This window comes from Xenopus laevis, chromosome 6L (genome assembly GCF_017654675.1).
Source record: "Xenopus laevis strain J_2021 chromosome 6L, Xenopus_laevis_v10.1, whole genome shotgun sequence".
Lineage (NCBI taxonomy): Eukaryota > Metazoa > Chordata > Amphibia > Anura > Pipidae > Xenopus > Xenopus laevis.
The window spans coordinates 1,144,537-1,161,364 of NC_054381.1; the positions used below are offsets into that span (position 1 = coordinate 1,144,537).

Below are 16,828 nucleotides of genomic sequence, written 5' to 3' on the forward strand. Positions count from 1 at the left end.
CCAGTCTCAGCTTGTCCTGTGTCCAACACTTGCTCTTCCTCAATAGCTCACAGTTTGCCTTAGAGATTCCCAACAACTCTGAATATCTCTCCCTGGTTCATTAGTTAATTATATATTCTGATCTGCCCCACCCCTCCCTTTTATTGAGTATATGGTAATGAGGTTACACCCACCGCACCCCAACCTCTGCAAGTAGAACAGGTTCCCCCAGTTTCCAACCGAAAGTAAATGATCAATTTCATATCCAGCTCCTCGGGATCTGGGCACCATCACATCTGCTCCCAGTGGGCCAGGAAGGGGCACATTAGGTAAGTGGGGTAAATCCAAGTCTTGTTTATTATTAGAGATGTGTTACAGATGTTGCTTTCCTGTCTGACCCACTAGGGCCCCACAACTGCCACTGTTTACTTCTACTTATTCCTGTCTGTATAAACTATAGCATTTCTATAGACATGTCTCCAGATGATTATCACACATCCATGTGATGTCAGCCTCAAAAACTTCCCCTTCATTGAAACCCATTTGTACCTGTTTCTTATCTCACTTTATTCAGATTCCCCCATCTCTCCTCTTCTGCCCTTCTCAGTAACCCTCTCAATATTGGTCCCCTGTCTCTCTCTCTCTCTCTCTCTCCCTCTGAGTCTCTCATTGCCCTCACTCCACCGGCCACACTGGGGCAATAGGGAATCTCCTCTCTTATCATTGTGGCTGTACAACTGTATGTGGGACACAGGCAAGGCCGGGCTAAGGTATTTTGGCACCCTAGTCAAGGGCTTCAAGCAGTGCCCCCCCCCAACCGGTCCTGCACTACCATTTCCCACCTAACCATTTATATTGCCCCATGAACCTGTAGCAGCACCTATCATATTGGCCCCATTTGTACCTGTGCCAGCAGCAGTCAAAACCCCATCATATTGCCCCTAATTTGTACCTGTGCAGGAGCTAAAAATCCACCATATTGCCCCAAAAATCTGTGTACTTGTGCCAGCAGCCACCATATTGCCCTATGCACCTGATCCAGCAGCAGCCAATTCCTCATATTGCCCCCAAACTGTACCTGTGCCAGCAGCAGCCAAAAATCCATCATATTGCTCCTAATCACTTGTTTACCTGTGCAAGCAGAAGCCAGGAGAGAAGTGGGGAGTGCAAAAGGGGGTTGAAACAAGCAGTTTATAAAACCAGGGTTTAAAAGCAAGAGAAAAAAAATCCCCTCAAAAGTGCGCCCCCAATGATTGCACCCTAGGCGGGTACCTACTCTGCCTACCCCTAGTTCCATCCCTGGACACAGACAATTCATTTGTCCCAATCTCTCTGCCCCATCCCCTGCCCCAATCCTCTGTCTCAATCCTGATTTATTTCTCTCCTGACAAACCTGCAATTCTCTTGAGTGATCATTTGTCTTCTGGTTTATTCTCCATTTTGTCCTTTTTCTTCTGTCAAATAAAACACACACAGTTCACTGTGTCAGTTCCAGAGGTACATTTATTAGGTGTAGAAAACTAATACAATCAATCAGGACTCAGTTATGGGCCCCAGTGCAGTGGATGAATTAGCAGCCCCACAACTAGGATTTCCAGCTTTCCTGTAAAGCAAAACCTCAATTTTACATCCAGATTTAAAGTTTTCCCTCACAAGTGGGGTCTCTACAGTAGTTTTCTACCTGATCACTGGGCAGGTGCCAATCAATGATGTAATGGATCACAGACAGGGCCGCCATTAGAAATCACGGGGCCCCGTACAACAAAATTTTTGGGGCCCCCGGGCCCCGCCCACACTGACGACCAAGCTCCACCCCATATCCCACCCACTCCACATCGCAGTTAAAAGACCACACAGACATCAGCGCTAAAAAAGTAACCCCCCCCCCACACAAGTTGTAAAAAGTTATTGATGGTCAGGGCCCCCTTATAAAAAATTGGGGCCCCAAAAAAAAAAAATTAATTTTTTTTTTTTTTTTTTAAAAACATTGGTGGCAGGGGCCCCCTTATAAGTTAAAAAAAACTTGGGGCCCCAAAAAAAATTTGAAAAAAAATTAATTTTTTTTCGAAAAAAAAACAAACATTGGTGGCAGGGGCCCCCTTACAAGTTAAAAACAAATTGGGGCCCCAAAAAAAATGTGAAAAAAAAAAATTTTTTTTGAAAAAAAAACAAACATTGGTGGCAGGGGCCCCCTTATAAGTTAAAAACAAATTGGGGCCCCAAAAAAAATTTGAAAAAAAAACAATTTTTTTTTGAAAAAAAAAAAAACTGGTGGCAGGGGCCCCCTTACAAGTTAAAAAATTATTTTAAAAAAAAAAAAAAAAAAATACAATGGTGGCAAGGGGCCCCTACGAGTTAAAAAAAAAATTGGGGCCCCAAAACAAAAGTTTTAAAAAAAAGATTGGTGGCAGGGGCCTATAGAATATTAACATAATACATTGGTGGCCAGTGGATTAAAAAAAAAAAAACCACAAACTGGTGTTCAGTAGGATTGAACTCATGGCTTCAGTACTTCAACTTCGCCTCCTTTCGTGACTTCGGGTCTTTTCACCGCTTCAGGACTTCGGCTCTTTTCGTGACTTCGGGTCTTTTCGGCGCTTCGTGACTTCGGCTTTTTCTGTGACTTCGGGTCTTTTCGGCGCATCGGCTTCGGCTTTTCGGCACTTCCGCATTCGGCACTGAAGAGGCAAGACGTACGGCTCGGGCACTCGTAAGGGGGGCCCGGATCTTCAAAAAATGCAGCGCTGCCGGGCCCCCCTTCATGCCCGGGCCCGGTACGCTTGTCCCCCCCTGTCCCCTCCTGATGGCGGCCCTGATCACAGATGTCACTGGGTGAGGAATGGAAGGTTCTATGACATCAGGGACAGGCAGGGCAGCATCAAGGAATGAAAACTGTTGAAGCACTATTGTCACACCCACTTAATTTGTTAATCATTAACCATTTAAATTGTATGTGCACTTGCAAGGGTTCACTCTGCTAGCAGCAATCCCTGTGTGGCGGTGAATTTGTTCCAAATCCTTAATATTTTAGTTTCACACCATACACTCTCACATTCCAGCCCAAAGTGCGTATATTTAACACTTTATTAATTCACCGCGTGCTAGTAACAGGTTGGTATTTATAAATGTTTAGATTGTATTTCTGCACACATCAAAAAAAATATGCCAATGATGTCTTGCCTGGAGTTGCTTCTTCACAATTTAAGACATTCAGAGCACAAAAAATAGTGTAGATCTTTTTTATTAATTATAAAACCAATTTAAAATTGCACTCACAATTGTGAAGCAAAAATAGACATAATGAGTCCCCCTTTCTGTTCGCCCATATAGGGATAGTCCAGATTAAGCAGTTTGACTATGGCCAGCATTGTGCTCAACTTCGTGTATCCTTCTGGGCACCTAAGGATGACATTGTATGCCTTGCTTGACACTTTTCATCGTTATCCAAATTCCTCAAAGGCTTTACTGTGATGGTGTGAGCCCTCCTCATAACTTGAGGGAGCTTGTTGCCTAGGCGACACACATATTCGCACACATATTCTGTTTAAGTGTAGTCTCAAATGCACCTAACTTATTCTCTTTTACAAAAGTTGCAATACTTTCTTCATTTGCACTTACTGCTATATTTCCTATCTTTAAGAACATTCTGAATGAATTAATAACATTTTGAATTAATTTATAAATTAATTAATAAATTAATTTGCCAGCCAGAACAATATTGTATGTGATTTTTATTATTTTGTTTAACTCAATCAATGTAGGTTAATTTATGACTAAATGAACTTAAAATAAAAATATTAATTCATTTTAACATGGTATCTCTAATAAAATTAAACCATTGGTTAAGTTATAACCTTAAGAATTCCCCATTAAAAAAATCTCTCCTCATTTCATATTTACCACAAAGAGATTTTTATTAAGCAAATATAGGAGGATATTGATATAAAAGTTATAAAAAAGCTCTCAAGTTGAAATCAATATTAAAACCTTTCATTTCTAGGGTCTCTAATTTATGTATCCACTTACTTAACATCATAACATAACGTTTATTATACTCCCTCCCCTCCATTTTTTATTGTTTCTATCCCCTTTATACCATAATTTTTGGATTGTGCAAGTCTTAAGCTCAAGGGAGAATGAGTTCTACATGAGACTGAATAAATGGGAATTTTTAAGGACTTTGGACATTTTAATTTTAATAGAACAGTTGAGATTTTGACAGATTTTTAAGAATTAAATATGGTGTCAATACTGGAATCTCTAGCTGGGGGAAGTGATGAGTGAGTTTGATATAAAATATGTATGTAAACAAGATTTGGTAAAATATCTAAAGGTTGGTTTTAACCAATCCAGTGTAGAGGTAGTACTATACACATATTTCAAGAAGTAGTATTAAAGGATATTTTATTACTACAAGATAAGATTAAACCACAGAGAAGTAAGCCCAGTTTAAATAATATGGAGAAAAGAGCCTTAATCTCATTACAGTAAAATGATTCAATAGATTTACGCTGAGCAGACAAAGGGGCCTTATTAGTTATTTTAGATTCTAGAGATTATTATAAGGAACCAATGATGCAATTATCTGATATAAATACTTACCAAAAATGACGAAGGGAACCTACAAAAGATTATAAAAGGGTCCTTTGTGAGGTGGTGGAGGGTGGACTAAAAGATAATGGGGCTAATTCACTAAGACGCGAAGTGCCGAACGCTAGCGTTAGTTCGCTAGCGTTTGGCATTTTCGTTACTGCGCAAATTCACTAACGAACACTGGCGTAGTTTCGCTAGTGTTACTTCGCACCCTTACGCCTGGCGAAGTTTCGCTAGTGACGTAACTACGCAAATTAACTAATGCGCGCAGTGTACTGAACGCTACCTTTTACGCTAGACTTCCTTCGCCACCTCAGACCTGGCGAAGCGCAATAGAGTAGATAGGGATTGTTTCAAAAAAAGTCCAAATTTTTTCTAAGTCCCAAAAAACGCTGGCGTGTTTTCTACATTATGGGTGATCAGGGCCGGACTGGGAGTAAAAAGCAGCCCCGGCAAAAAAATCGAAGCAGCCCACACATAAATGCGTGCTCTTGTTTTACTTATACACATGCATATTCTATATATGTATATATAGATATCCTTATCATTTACAGTAGGGGGTACATTATCCCTTATAATACATGAGTGATACGCAGAGTTCCCTGTATAACTCAGCCTGCAGCCTTGTGCCTTTATATGGTCACAGAACAACCCCTCAGTGACTTCTAATATCCTTATCATTTACAGTAGGGGGTACAGTATCCCTTATAATACATGAGTGATACTCAGAGTTCCCTGTATAACTCAGCCTGCAGCCTTGTGCCTTTATATGGTCACAGAACAACCCCTCAGTGACTTCTAATATCCTTATCATTTACAGTAGGGGGTACAGTATCCCTTATAATACATGAGTGATACTCAGAGTTCCCTGTATAACTCAGCCTGCAGCCTTGTGCCTTTATATGGTCACAGAACAACCCCTCAGTAACTTCTAATATCCTTATCATTTACAGTAGGGGGTACGTTATCCATTATAATACATGAGTGATACTCAGAGTTCCCTGTATAACTCAGCCTGCAGCCTTGTGCCTTTATATGGTCACAGAACAACCCCTCAGTGACTTCTAATATCCTTATCATTTACAGTAGGGGGTACATTATCCCTTATAATACATGAGTGATACTCAGAGTTCCCTGTATAACTCAGCCTGCAGCCTTGTGCCTTTATATGGTCACAGAACAACCCCTCAGTGACTTCTAATATCCTTATCATTTACAGTAGGGGGTACATTATCCCTTATAATACATGAGTGATACTCAGAGTTCCCTGTATAACTCAGCCTGCAGCCTTGTGCCTTTATATGGTCACAGAACAACCCCTCAGTGACTTCTAATATCCTTATTATTTACAGTAGGGGGTACATTATCCCTTATAATACATGAGTGATACTCAGAGTTCCCTGTATAACTCAGCCTGCAGCCTTGTGCCTTTATATGGTCACAGAACAACCCCTCAGTGACTTCTAATATCCTTATCAGTTACAGTAGGGGGTACATTATCCCTTATAATACATGAGTGATACTCAGAGTTCCCTGTATAACTCAGCTTGCAGCCTTGTGCCTTTATATGGTCACAGAACAACCCCTCAGTGACTTCTAATATCCTTATTATTTACAGTAGGGGGTACATTATCCCTTATAATACATGAGTGATACTCAGAGTTCCCTGTATAACTCAGCCTGCAGCCTTGTGCCTTTATATGGTCACAGAACAACCCCTCAGTGACTTCTAATATCCTTATCAGTTACAGTAGGGGGTACATTATCCCTTATAATACATGAGTGATACTCAGAGTTCCCTGTATAACTCAGCTTGCAGCCTTGTGCCTTTATATGGACACAGAAGTCCTCAGTGACTTATAATATCCTTATCATGTATTACAGTTGGGGGGACATATATATATATATCTATATGTATCCCTGTAAGAAGTGCATGGCAGGTGGAATATCCCTAAATGAAATACATTTCCCCCAGGCGCCTTGTCCTGCTACCTTTACTCAGGCTCAGAACCTTGTATGATGTTTAAGTGACATTTCCAGGCACATAAAATTTCCTGAGACAATTTGAAAGGAATGAAGCACAGCTCACTGTAAATATATATATATAGACACAGGGCTACAAGTTAATACATTATCATGTATGTGTGTGTATAGAGCGTGCGTGTGCAGGGCTGCCATCAGAAATCATGGGGCCCTGTACAACATTATTATCGGGCCCCATACAACAATATTATCAGGGCCTCTCCTATGGCCTATTGTTTAAAAAACAAAACACATAAATTACTGAAAGTGAGTATGGAAAAGGTGCAAACACCACAAAATATATGGGCCAAATTGAAACGGGCAATTTTAACGTAATAAAATTTAATAAAATTAATAAAAGTTATGTTTTAAACTGTGATCCTAATGGGAGGTACCCTAAGAAGATATGTTCTGTTACTTTGGTTCTGTTACTTTGGTGCGCTCCTTGATAACCAAGTGTCTGGGTTTTTTTCCTAAGGAATTATAAATGCTGGCCCCTACTGTCAATAAGCAGCAGCATAGGGTAACACTTTCCAACCACTGAAAACCAGAAAAAGAAACATGCAGTAAAAATTATTATTGTTACACTCACTTTATGGCCACATACCTTTTTTGCATGGCTGGAATGGCAGCATTAGATGCACAAATAGCAGTGGCATTTTAAGACAGATACCAGTGGCCCCACCAATTTATGACATATTGTGGCGCTAAGCTTTGCACAACACACTGTGACACCTGCATGTGAGAGCATCTCCCACACATTTGACAAGGCTCATAGTGTTACCCAGCATTCCATACTACATAAAGCCACAGTAGATAGTACAGTGTATAACAGCAGTAGCACCAGTGCCCAAACATTTTGCAGACTGATTTGCTAATCATTCTAAATGCTCCCAGAAACCTGGGCATGGGGAGGCCATTGTAAATCATTTTTTATATCTCTTTTTTTATAAGTTTTACATTTTTCCCCTGAAGAAAAAAGTAGTAGAAAAAGAGAGGGATAAAAAAAATGGGGGAGGGAAGAATTGTAAATCAATTTAAGCTAAGATTAATAAAGCACAGCATAAATAATATCTCACAATGTTCTTTGAACAATGAAGATGTTTCTTCCAGCGCAATTGTACACAAGCCTTTTATTATACCTGCCCTCCATTCCTCTTGCTCTGTTGCCTGAGCCTTTTTTGATGGGAGAGTTATGCTGGCCGCTCGCACACATTCATTTCTTGCAGGTAGAGGGAGGAGGAGCCACACCAGGCAGAGGACTGAGCATGAAGGGGAGGCACTGGAAAAGCTTTCTGTATTGCTAGCCGCCTGGTGATTGGTTAAACTACAGGGTGGAATTTGAACTACCCCTCCCACCTATCCAATTATCATGCAGCTTTAACGGGACTAGCAATACAGAAAGCTGTACGGGGAAAGAAGATTCCAACTCTCCCTCCCCAGTGCATTTAGCTGGGACTGTCTACGAGTCATGTCAAGTTCAGTTTCACTACCCTCTCCAATTCTACAATTTAACCAGTACTGATAATGGGGAAGCCATGGCCCGCCCCACTCATCCACCAATCTGTCTGTGATTGGCAGAGAGGCTTTCTTTCTCTCCAATCTCGGACATGCAGTTGGTGGAGAGGATGTCGCGCCTCAGATATCCCACCCTGGTTAGTCGGGGCTGCTGAAGCGAGGCGGGGATTGTATGAAGCGCATCCTGGCAGAGTCTGTGACCCGGAGGGGAGCAGTACAAACAGGTGCGTGTGGGAGACTGGAGTGGCAACGGGCCCCACTTCAGGAGCGGCCACGGGCCCAGCTGTAAGAAAAACATTAGGCACAAAAATGGAGCGCATGATCAGAGCACCGGCAAAGTGCTATTTAGACAGCGTGCGGCCCACTTAAATGTAGGGTAGCGCGGCCCCTCGGGCATTTGCCCGAAGTCACAGATTACCAGTCCGGGCCTGTGGGTGATAGGCTGAAAAAGATCGATAATTTTTTGGGGCTCCCCTCCTTCCCCCCTACATTTCCTGACTCATGGCAACTTACCTATACAGTGGGCACATGTGTAGGGCAAAATAAAATTTTATTTGATGAATTGAAGGTTTTCTAGGCATTTGTAGTGCAGATACATATTCCTCCATTGAAATTTGAATTTGGCACTGTATGCAAATTACTTCGCTTTACTTAGCGAATCAACGCTAGCGCAACTTCGCAACCTTACGCTACCCCTGTGCGCAACTTTGGATTTTAGTGAATATCGAAGCGCTGGCGAAACTACGCCTGGCAAAGTGCAGCGAATCGCGGCGAAGTTGCGCCTGGCGAAACTACGATTGTTAGTGAATTTGCCCCAATGTGTTTAATAACGACTTTCAGAGGTTGTAATAGTTCCTATATTCCATCACCTACCAAAGGTTTATGGTAACATAAGTTAGGTTGAAAAAAAGACACACATCCATTACGTTCAACCTTTTAACTCTATATATAACCTGCCCAACTGCCAGTTGATCCAGAGGAAGGTGAAAAAACCTCATCTGAAGCCTCTCAAATTTGCCTCAGAGGGAAAAATTCCTTCCTGACTCCAAAATGGGACCAGTCCCTGGATCAACTTGTACTATGAGCTCTCTCCCATATCCCTGTATTCCCTCACTTGCTAAACACCATCCAACCCCTTCTTATACCTATCTAATGTATCAGCCTGTACCCCTGATTCACTTCCCAGCTCTCCCTGTAACACCCCTTTCCCTCCTCTAATCTCATTGGCTCCCTCCTGTCTGCTGGGAGGAGCTACTGGTGAATAAAGCATCCGACCCTTCCTTGTACCTATCTAATGTATCAGCCTGTACCCCTGATTCACTTCCCAGCTCTCCCTGTAACACCCCTTTCCCTCCTCTAATCTCATTGGCTCCCTCCTGTCTGCTGGGAGGAGCTACTGGTGAATAAAGCATCCGACCCTTCCTTGTACCTATCTAATGTATCAGCCTGTACCCCTGATTCACTTCCCAGCTCTCCCTGTAACACCCTTTCCCTCCTCTAATCTCATTGGCTCCCTCCTGTCTGCTGGGAGGAGCTACTGGTGAATAAAGCATCCGACCCTTTCTTTATCTATCTAATGTATCAGCCTGTACTGTTGATTCACTTCCCAGCTCTCCCTGTAACACCCCTTTCCTCTAATCTCATTGGCTCCCTCCTGTCTGCTGGGAGGAGCTACTGGTGAATAAAGCATCCGACCCTTCCTTGTACCTATCTAATGGATCAGCCTGTACCCCTGATTCACTTCCCAGCTCTCCCTGTAACACCCCTTTCCCTCCTCTAATCTCATTGGCTCCCTCCTGTCTGCTGGGAGGAGTTACTGGTGAATAAAGCATCCAACCCTTCCTTGTACCTATCTAATGTATCAGCCTGTACCCCTGATTCACTTCCCAGCTCTCCCTGTAACACCCCTTTCCTCTAATCTCATTGGCTCCCTCCTGTCTGCTGGGAGGAGCTACTGGTGAATAAAGCATCAAACCCTTCCTTGTACCTATCTAATGTATCAGCCTGTACCCCTGATTCACTTCCCAGCTCTCCCTGTAACACCCCTTTCCCTCCTCTAATCTCATTGGCTCCCTCCTGTCTGCTGGGAGGAGCTACTGGTGAATAAAGCATCCGACCCTTCCTTGTACCTATCTAATGTATCAGCCTGTACCACTGATTCACTTCCCAGCTCTCCCTGTAACACCCCTTTCCCTCCTCTAATCTCATTGGCTCCCTCCTGTCTGCTGGGAGGAGCTACTGGTGAATAAAGCATCCGACCCTTCCTTGTACCTATCTAATGTATCAGCCTGTACCCCTGATTCACTTCCCAGCTCTCCCTGTAACACCCCTTTCCCTCCTCTAATCTCATTGGCTCCCTCCTGTCTGCTAGGAGGAGCTACTGGTGAATATAGCATCCGACCCTTCCTTGTACCTATCTAATGTATCAGCCTGTACCCCTGATTCACTTCCCAGCTCTCCCTGTAACACCCCTTTCCCTCCTCTAATCTCATTGGCTCCCTCCTGTCTGCTGGGAGGAGCTACTGATGAATAAAGCATCCGACCCTTCCTTGTACCTATCTAATGTATCAGCCTGTACCCCTGATTCACTTCCCAGCTCTCCCTGTAACACCCCTTTCCCTCCTCTAATCTCATTGGCTCCTTCCTGTCTGCTGGGAGGAGCTACTGGTGAATATAGCATCCGACCCTTCCTTGTACCTATCTAGTGTATCAGCCTGTACCACTGATTCACTTCCCAGCTCTCCCTGTAACACCCCTTTCCCTCCTCTAATCTCATTGGCTCCCTCCTGTCTGCTGGGAGGAGCTACTGGTGAATAAAGCATCCGACCCTTCCTTGTACCTATCTAATGTATCAGCCTGTACCACTGATTCACTTCCCAGCTCTCCCTGTAACACCCCTTTCCCTCCTCTAATCTCATTGGCTCCCTCCTGTCTGCTGGGAGGAGCTACTGGTGAATAAAGCATCCGACCCTTCCTTGTACCTATCTAATGTATCAGCCTGTACCCCTGATTCACTTCCCAGCTCTCCCTGTAACACCCCTTTCCCTCCTCTAATCTCATTGGCTCCCTCCTGTCTGCTGGGAGGAGCTACTGATGAATAAAGCATCCGACCCTTCCTTGTACCTATCTAATGTATCAGCCTGTACCCCTGATTCACTTCCCAGCTCTCCCTGTAACACCCCTTTCCCTCCTCTAATCTCATTGGCTCCTTCCTGTCTGCTGGGAGGAGCTACTGGTGAATATAGCATCCGACCCTTCCTTGTACCTATCTAGTGTATCAGCCTGTACCACTGATTCACTTCCCAGCTCTCCCTGTAACACCTCTTTCCCTCCTCTAATCTCATTGGCTCCCTCCTGTCTGCTGGGAGGAGCTACTGGTGAATAAAGCATCCGACCCTTCCTTGTACCTATCTAATGTATCAGCCTGTACCACTGATTCAGGGAGACAATTCCACATCTTCACAGCTCTCACTGTAACAAACCCCTTCCCAATATTTAGGTGGAACCTCTTTTCTTCTAATCGGAATGGGTGACCTTGTGTCAGCTGGAAAGACCTACTGGTAAATAAATCATTAGAGAGATTATTATATGATCCCCTTATATATTTATACATAGTTATCATATCACCCCTTAAGCGCCTCTTCTTCAGAGTGAACATCCCCAATTTGGCCAGTCTTTCCTCATAGCTAAGATTTTCCCTTTACCAGCTTAGTTGCCCTTCTCTGTCCCCTCTCTAATACAATAATGTCCTGTTTGAGTGATGGAGACCAAAACTGTAGGGCATATTCTAGATGGGGCCTTACCAGTGCTCTATACAGTGGGACCCCCTCCCCCGTGACTCTCTGCCCCATTTAATACAAGTCAAGACCTTGGCTACAGCCAAGTTTATTATCTACAAGGACTCCAAGCTCCGTCTCCATTATGGATTTGCCTAGTGCAGTCCCATTAAGGGTATAAGTGGATATTGTTACATCCCAGGTGCAGGACTTTACATTTATCAACATTGAATCTCATTTGCCACTTAGCTGCCCAGATTGCCAGTTAGTCAAGATCCTGTTGCAAGTGCCACATCCTGGATGGAATTAATTGGGCTGATAGTTTTGTCTCATCTGCAAACACTGATCCATTACTTACAATACCCTCCCCTAAGTCATTAATGAACAAGCTAAATAAAAGTGGCCCCAATACTGAGCCCTGAGGGACCCCACTAAGAACCTTACTCCAAGTAGAGAATGTCCCATTAACAACCCCCCTCTGTACCCGATCCTGTAGCCAGTTTCCTATCCATGTGCAAACGACTTCATTAAGCCCAACAGACATTAGTTTAGAAAGCAGTCGTTTGTGGGGCACAGTATCAAACACTTTGGCAAAATTCAAATAGATCTACTGCCCCCCCCACTGTCCAGAATCTTACTTACCTCATCATAAAAAGCAATCAAATTAGTCTGACATGACCTATCCTTCATAAAGCCATGCTGATTGCTGCTCATAATGACATTCACTAGGACAACATTTTGAATGTGATCCCTTAACAAGCCTTCAAATAATTTGCCCACCACAGATGTCAGACTTACTGGTCTATAATTGCCAGGCTGAGATCATAATCCCTTTTTAAATATTGGAATAACATCAGCTTTTCTCCAATCCATAGGCACCATACCAGATGAAAGTGAATCTGAGAAAATCAGAAATAGGGGCTGGTCTAAAACTGAACTAAGCTCTCTTAGAACCCGGGGGTGTATGCCATCAGGCCCTGGAGCCTTGTTTACATTAATTTGTATTAAAGCTTTATGGATCATATCCTGAGTCAGCCACTGACTAGATTGAGCTGAGCCATTAGTGCAGCTATAAAGTGAGCCTGGGAACTCACACTCCTCTATTGTATACACTGAAGAAAAGAACTGATTTAACACATTTGCCTTTTCTGTATCTGTTACAACCATACTGGTACCATTATTTAATGGAGCAACACTCTCAACTTGCATCTTTTTACTATTAATATAATTAAAAATACTTTTTAGGGATAGTTTTCACCTCCACCGCAATTAACTCTTCATTTCTTTTCTTAGCCTTCCGGATTGCTGATTTACAACATTTATTACAGTGTTTATATTCATTAAATGCAGCTTCTCTCCCTACAGATTTGTAGTTATTAAATGCCTTTCTCTTCTTTCCCATTAACTTCTTTACTTCTGTATTAAGCAACACAGGATGATTCTTAGAGCTTCTACGTTTAGTCCTTAAGGGAATAAATTGAGAACAGTAATGATTTAATATCAGTTTAAATGACAACCATTTCTGTTCTGTGTTTTTAGCTGAAAACCTAATGCCCCAATCAATACTCTGTAGGGCAGCCCTCAAGACACTAAAATTAGCTTTTGCAAAATTCCTGGTTTTTGTTGCCCCAGTATATATTAGTTTTTTGCACCAGACATTAAATGATATAACATTATGGTCACTATTACCCAGGGGTTCAATGACTTGCACATTTGCTATAAGTTCTGGCTCATTAGAGATCACTAGATCCACAATAGCATTTTTTCTGGTTGGCTCCTCAACAACCTGTGCCATAAAATTGTCATGTAACAGTTTATAAACTTGTTCCCATTAACTGATCTGGCAGTACCGTTGCTCCAGTCAATATCTGGCTAATTAAAATCCCCCATTATCATTACTTTACCTAAACTAACAGCCTTTTCTATTTGCATCAGGAGCTTTGTCTCTTCCTCGTCACTTACATTAGGGGTCTATAGTGACGCCTACAATTAATTTGCTGGATTCTTTACAATTGGTGAAGAACTCCACCCATACGACTTCTGCCCCCTCATTTTCTAACATAACCTCCTCCTTTATATTAGATTTAAATCCTGCCTAACATACAGACATACCCCTCCTCCTTTTCTATTGTCTGTCCCTCCGAAACAAAGTATAGCCACTGATATTTACTGCCCAGTCATGTGACTTATTCAGCCATGTTTCGGCCAATCACATCATATTTTCCCTCCAGCACCAGCAGCTCCAGCTCTCCCATTTTACCAGTCAGACTCGTTGCATTTGTAAACATACATTTAATACTGGTCCCATATTGAACATATGACATGTGCTCCTCCCTATCCTTAACCCCCAGCCAAATCTCCTCCCCCATTTTCCCTTTCTTTGCCCACTATCTCATCTAACCTGTCTTCCACTGAATCTTTTACTGAACCCTTCCCCCCCCACACCTAGTTTAAATTCTCCTCCAACCCTCTAGCCATCTTCTCCCCCAAAACAGCTGCCCCATCATCATTGAGGTGCCCCCATCCCTAGCAAAGAGCCTGTAGCCGACTGAGAAATCAGCCCAGTTCTCCAAAAACCCAAAACCCTCCTCCCTACACCAATCTTTCAGACACGCATTAATCTCCCTACGCTCCCGCTGTCTCCTTAGTGTTGCTCGTGGCTCAGGTAATATCTCTGAGAAAATTACCTTGGAAGTCCTCGCCCTCAGCTTTGCACCTAGTTTTTTAAAATCATTTTTGAGGACTTCACCACCTCCTCTAACTTTGTCATTGGTACCTATGTGTACCCCAACTTCTGGGTCTTCCCCAGCCCCTCCCAATAATCTGTCCACTCGTTCCACCACATGCCGAACCCTAGCACCAGGCAAGCAGCAGACTATTGGGCATGTAGGGGCCTTACGACAGATTACACTATCCACCTTTCTAATAATTGAATCCCCTATAACTAGAACCTGCCTTTCCTTCCTTGCACACCCCCCACCACCCGTATTAGAGCCACTGCCTCCTGGGGTGCTCAGAGAGTCAACCTGCTCCATACACGCCAGTTCAGAGTTTTCCTCCCCAGCATCTTCAGCCAAAACGGCGAATTTGCTGTTTTGGACAAACTGTGGACCAGCCCCCCTACTCTTCTGTCCCCTACTTCCCCTCTTGACTGTCACAAACCTTCCTCCCTCATCAGCCTCCACTGCCCCTTCTCCTCCCCCCACTTCACTAGCCCCTGCCAGTGGTTGCTCTGTGACCTCCTGTCATTCCCCTCATTTGCCGATGCTCTCAGTGCTGCAAGTTCCCCCCTTAGAGTCTGCAGCTCAGATTCCAATGATGTACATAATACGTTTAGTATAAACACATAATAAAAACACTGAAAAACTGATTTATAGTGCAAGTACTGCCCCCATAGGTCTACTTACACTAGGAAGCATGATGTATGACAAATATTATAGTATAAGAATATAAAGATATAAAGCTGTCCCTGCTTAAATATATTGTTATAAGTAAAATACAAGTCTTACCCTTGGTAGAGAATGATAGTTAATGCAGATTCAAAATCTGTAAATAAGAAAGATGTGGATCATGAATTACAGGAAAGGAGATAAACTCCAATAATCATTAAGGCCCATGGGTATCATTGTGTTTAATGTTTTAATCCACACTGCTTCACGCTGTAGTAGTAGTTTCTGAATATTACCCCCTCTCTTAGGTAACCTTACATTTTCTAGTACAATTCACTTCAGTTGCATCTGATTGTGGCCATGGGAAGCAAAGTGTCTTGATACAGGGGTATCCGATTGTGTGTCTGTTTTGAAGTGTCTGATGTTACCTCTATGTTATTTTATGTGTTCTTTTACTGCTCTACTGGTTTGGCCTATATAGGCCAATCCACAGTGGCATTTCAACATGTAGATTACATTTTTAGTCTCACATGTAGAGTAGTCCCTAGGATAGATAGTATTGCCTTTTGTGGGATGACATATAGTGTCTCCTTTAATTAGTGAGGAACAGCAGACACAATTCAAACAAGCATATGTGACTTTTTTTGGTGGTCCCGAGAAAAATTATTTTGCTTTAAGTTGAGTAGTGTCTGAAGGACAGAGGATATCTCTAAGATTTCAACCCCTGGTGTAACTGAAGATGGGGGTTTGTCTAAACAGGAGCCATATTTGGTGTCCTGTTGTAGTATAGGCCAATATTTTTTAATGATAGACACAAAGGGAATTCTTTCCAAATTGGTCTGTTTATTCTTAGATCCTTTCAAAAGTTCCTGTCTATTTCTTTTACCTACTTCATTCTGGATTGTCTGTAGTTTGGTTGCTTGATAACCACATTTAATCAGTTTGCATGTAAGTGAATCAGCCGCTTCTCTATATTGGATATCAGTTGATGCAATGTGGCGTGTATATTGGCTTTTGGGTATAGCACTCATAGGGGCAAATTCACTAAGAATCGAAGTTGCGCCAGGCACAACTTCGCCGCTCTTCGCCGCACTTCGTCGCACTTCGCCAGGCGAATTTTCGCCAGCGCTCCGCAAAATCACTAAAATGCGAAGTTGCGCACAGGGGTAGCGTAAGTTTGTGAAGTTGCGCTAGCTTTGTTTCGCTATATAAAGCGAAGTTGCGCTAGCGAAGGCTAATTTGCATACGGCGCGAAATTCAAATTTCAATGGAGGAATACGTATCAGCACTACAAATGCCTAGAAAACCTTCAAATCAGCCAATAAAAATTTTATTTTGCCCTACACATGTGCCCACTGTCTAGGTAAGTTGCCATGAGTCAGGAAATGTAGGGGGGAGGAGGGGAGCCCAAAAAATTTAGATCTTTTTCAGCCTATCACCCATAATGTAGAAAACACACCAGCGTTTTTTGGGACTTTTTGACTTTTTCACTAAGCGCCGAAGCGCCGAACGCTAGCGTCAATTCGCTAGCGTTGGGCATTTTCGTTACTT

The 16,828-nt window shown here is 42.9% G+C and overlaps 1 protein-coding gene across 1 annotated transcript in view; it reads left to right on the top strand.

Moving 5' to 3' along the window:
* Positions 1–226: 226 nt before the first annotated feature.
* The window catches only part of LOC121394775 (E3 ubiquitin-protein ligase TRIM21-like), a 42,166-nt gene continuing 25,564 nt past the window's right edge, over positions 227–16,828 (top strand). The window contains exon 1 of the mRNA XM_041566769.1: positions 227–308. The gene's annotated coding sequence lies outside the window, so the exon portion shown is untranslated. The remainder of the gene's footprint in view (positions 309–16,828) is intronic.